At 40.0% G+C, this 4882-nt stretch overlaps 1 pseudogene; it reads right to left on the reverse strand.

Annotated features, from left to right (window-relative positions):
- The window catches only part of LOC102832724, a 53740-nt pseudogene extending 51169 nt beyond the window's left edge, over positions 1 to 2571 (reverse strand).
- Between the last annotated feature and the right edge of the window lie 2311 nt (positions 2572 to 4882).

Raw genomic sequence — 4882 nt, forward strand, 5'->3', positions numbered from 1 at the left:
AGTATTCCTTTATTCTGTTCAAATGACTTCCTCTTAGTCTATGTACAGCCTCCTCTTGAGCATGATTAAGTATACTGGAATCCCCATTCTTCTCATAGTCATCATAATTTGCTGTGATCCACATAGTTGGATGCATGTGCAAAGTCAATAAAATACAGGTAAACATCTTTCAGGTATTCTCTGTTGTCAGCCAACATACATCCAATATCAGCAGTAACAGATCTCATCCCACATCCTCTTCTGAAGTCCGGTTGAATTTCTGACGGCTCCCCGCTGATGTACCATTTTCAATGATCTTCAGCAAAATTTTGCTTGCATGTGATATTAAGGATTTTGATGAACCTGCCTTTGGAATGGGCATATATATGGATCTCTTCCAATGTGTTGTTCAGGTAGCTGTCTTCCAAATTTCTTGAAACAGAATAACACCTCAACACTGCATCAGTTTGTTGAAACTTTAAAATTGTATTTCATCAATCCCTGGAGTCTATTCTTCGCCAGTACCTTCAGTGCAGCTTGGACGTCTTCCTTCAGTGCCATAGGTTATTGATCATATGGTACTTCTTGAAATGGTTGCAGATTGACCAATTCTTTTAGGTACAGTAATTCTGTATTCCTTCCTTCTTCTTTTGATGTTTCCTGAATCATTTAATATTTTGCCCAGAGAATCCTTTAGTATTTCAATTCAAGGCTTGAATAGTCTACAGTTCTTTCAGCTTGAGAAATGCTGAATGTGTTCTTCTCTTTTGGCTTTCTAATTCCAGGTGTTTGTACATTTTGTTGCGGTAATTTCCTTTGTCTTTTTGAATAGCTCTTTGACATTTTTCTGTGCAGTTCTCTTACTTTATCATTTCCTCCAGGCATTTCAGCTTCTATGTTTTTAAGAGTAAGTTTCAAAGTCTCACCTGACATGCGTTTTTGTCTTTTCTTTCTTTTAAATGACCTATTGCTTTTTTCTTGTGTGATGTTCTTAATGTCATCCTATACCTTACTTCTATCACCAGGACCATATTTTCCAACTACTGATCCTTTCTCTTAGTTCCCAACTTTCTCATTCCAATCACCAGTAATAATCAATGCGTCATGATTGCATGTTTGATCAGTTTCAGACTGAAGAAGTTAGTAGACTTATTCAATTTCATCAGCACGGGTTTTAGTAGTTGGTGTGCAAATTTGACACTACCTGGTCTTCTTTGAAGTGTTTAACAGACAGCATTATAATTCAACACAGATTTGAAATGTTCTTTTTGCTGATGAATATGACTTTTTTAAAAAATTTATGTACCCTACCTTGCAAACCATATGTTATATTTTATATTACTTCAACCTGGATAAATTGTGTGATGCTATTTTTAAATGGCTGTATATGGAGCCATATTTCTATACAAATATTATTGACAATTGATATTTTATAACCGTTAATAATCTAAACTGCATTGCTTTCAGAATGACACTGCTTTTTCAGCTTCCTCTTTTATCCACTTGGAACTCTCCTCACAGTAAAAGAAGAATATTAGCATTCCCTTTTCCCAGAAACAAGTCTGACTTCATAAAATAAGCCTTTATCAAACATGCAATCAAGATATATTGGTAATTACTGGTGATTGGAATGAAAAGGTTGGAAACAAAGAGGAAGGATCAGTAGTTGGAAAATATGGCCTTGGTTATAGAAATGATGCTGGAGGTCTCCTGATATAATTTTGCAAGACCGATGACTTGTCCATTGCAAATACTTTTTATAACAACATAAAAGAGAACTATAAATATAGATGCACCAGACTGCAAAGCTGTTTGAATTGCAAGGTCAGTGGCTCAAGCTCACCAGCAGCTCCTCGGAAACCCTATACAGGATCACTATGGGTCAGAACCAACTCAGTGTCGTTTAACAACAATATCATACACATAGACCTCACCACATGACATACACAGAAATAAAATTTACTACATCTGTGGGATGTAGTAACAACAACAACATATATAGGAGTCCTGGAGTGGCTCTATAGGATAAGCATTGGACTGCTAACCAAAAGGTCAGCAGTTCAAACCCACCAGGCACTCCTCAGAAACCCTATAGAGAGTCATAAGGTTGGTGGTTCAAAATCACCAAGTGTTCCTTGGAATCCTATATAGGTTCACTATGTGTTGAAACTGATTAGATGACACTTAACAACACAACAGAAACATTCTAGTCATGTCCATTCCTTTAGTTCCACTGTGACCCAGCACACAATAAAGGTCCAGCCAATGGAAGTTGAGGGAAAGATCTAGTTCCTGAAAACAGAGATATAAGCTGAGGCCATACCTGGTCACAGCGGGGGATTCCATAGCGGAGCTGGTTCACAAAATGTTCACAGTTGTGATAGAGTAGATCATAGGGCACTACCTTCCCCACCATCTCCTCTGCTCGTTGGATGACTTCTTTGAGAGGCAGCACTGCGTATTTGTCATCATGTTTGTTATTGATCCGGTACTCATCTTGGCCAGTCACAACCTGCAGCTGTTCCTTCTTCACAATGACCTTTCTGTCATTGTAAAACAAGGGACTGCTCCCAGTACCTCCATCAGTTTGACCTGTGGATCAACAAAGAGGAAACAGAGGGTCTGGTGCTGAGCAGGACCAAAGGGGCAGAGGTTTCCCAGTACCATCAACAAGGGGATGAGTAATATGAAGGGGGTCAATGGAGACTTTTGAAGAGAAGAGTCATGTGATCTGACTTCCACTTTAGAATGATTGTGTTGGTTGTCCAGTAAGAAAAGACTGATCATGACTGGACAAGAGGCAGAGAGATGAGGAGGAGGCTGTGTTAGTTTTCCAATGAGAGAGAAGGACAGCTTTGACAGGGCTTAGCTGCAGAGATGTTGAGAGGGCAGATCTGGGGTCTGTTTTGAAGCAAAGCCAACAGAATATCCTAAAGGATTTAATATAGGCTGTGGAAATGATAAGATCGGAAGATAACTCCCAGGCTTTGGGCCAGAGTAACTACTCATGCAATGGAGAAGACAGGGAGGAGAGGAGAGTGGGTTTAGGCCTTTCATTTTGGGTATGTCATGTTCAAGATGTTGATTAAATACTCACTGGGAAAGGTGAATTAGTCAAGTTATAAGAACCTGCAGCAGAGTTAGGAGGCCCAAGCTGAGTGTGGGTATGGGCTTAGGCAACATCAGAGAATAGAATGATTTAGAAGCCTGAATAGCTAGTAATGTCACTTGTAGAAAGTGAGGTCTAAGCCTAATTAGGGGTGTGAAAGAAGAGGAAGAGTAAATCAAGTAAGAAGGGCTCAATGAGGGAGCAAGAAAGGCAGATGCCAAATGAAGAGCAGAGAGAAAGGTACAATGGTACAGAGAAGCCAATTGAGCTGTGAGCAGAAAAGTGACTTGTTTTTATACAAGATGTCGAAAGTATTTTAAAACTTTTGTTAAGATCCACTCCAGCGGGGAATTAAAGAAAGTCTGGGGGAAAGGGATTGCAGAAAGAATAGAATTATGAATGGAACTATGCCCTCTAAAATATGTGTTGACTTCCTGGTCCTTGTACCTGTGGATCTTGTCCTTTTTGGAAATAGATTTTTCTATTGTTGTGTTAATGCAATCATGACAGTGTAGACTGTGTCATGAACCTAATTACTTCTGACTTTAAAAGAGACCAGAAAAGACACACAGACACACATGGGTGAAGGGAGATGCTATGTGAGACTCACCAACCACTCAAGGAACACCAAGAAACCAAGGAATGCTTGGAGCAACCAAGAAGGAAAGCACCAGCATGGTCAAGACTCTGATTTGGACTTTGAGCCTCCTGGACTGTGACAAAATAAATTCCTGTCTTTAAAGCTATCCAGTTGTGGCATTTTTGCTAGGGCAGCACTAGGAAACTAAGGTAAATAGAAGTGAAAACCAGAGATGGCCATGGTGGACAAAAGTGTGAAGAGATTTACTCTAATGCTGTTAGCATGAGTAAAAAATGTGAGGTCAAGAGGTATGTGTGTCTGTTAAATTAAAAAGAGATATTGCAAGGGAGGCAGGCCTTGATGGCAGATAGGGTAGAGGTGCAATGAAGATGTCAGTCAGTCATACCACAGAATACCAGGCAAAGCAGGTACAGGGGAGAGGTCCAAAACTCTGAACCACATATATAGGAATATTTTAAAAGTTTCTAGGCTTATAGCTAGTGGAACTTGTAGCAGAAGTAAGAAATCTCATATTTTAGAATCTGCTGGGCTCAGCGGCCAGAGCCAACAACTTAGGTGAGACCAAATGGTAAGACCAATCGAGGGAGCACGCAGACCCACCACGGATTAAAGGCTGCAGACCTTGGAGCAAAGGTGGACAATATTTTTGTTTGGTTTTGTTTTGTTCTGATTTTTTTTTTTTTTTTAACTGTTCATTGGCCTCTCGCTGTCAGTGCACCTCCATTCTGGTGACTAGAGGAGGTGCCTGAGTGAGTGGATACCCCCCCAACCCCACCACTGGAAGGTCCTTCTACCATGCCTGCACACAGATTCTCTCAGCAATTAAAAATACAGCCAACACTTAAAATCAACTGTCAGTGCAAAATGGCCACAGCCAGCCCTGAACTGTTTATTAAAAGGTGAAAGGCCAGAACAGCGAGTGTGGAGAGGGAGAGAGTTTTAAAACACAGCAGGCTGAAAATTAAATTCTGAGGTGCAGCATAACAACCAACAGTGGCATCTTGGCATTTATCAGGCATCCTTGAAGGCAAGAAGCTGAAAGAGGATATTAAAGTCATACCCATATTAGGATACACATTTTTTTTTTTCCTCTTTCTTTCTTCTCTCTCTCCTCTCCCTTTTCTGCAATTATAGATGACAGTATCCAATCTGGTTTCTTTTCTTTTCTTTTCATTTTACTATTGCTGTTTTTT

The sequence above is a fragment of the Chrysochloris asiatica genome, unplaced genomic scaffold (assembly GCF_000296735.1).
Source record: "Chrysochloris asiatica unplaced genomic scaffold, ChrAsi1.0 scaffold00040, whole genome shotgun sequence".
Lineage (NCBI taxonomy): Eukaryota > Metazoa > Chordata > Mammalia > Afrosoricida > Chrysochloridae > Chrysochloris > Chrysochloris asiatica.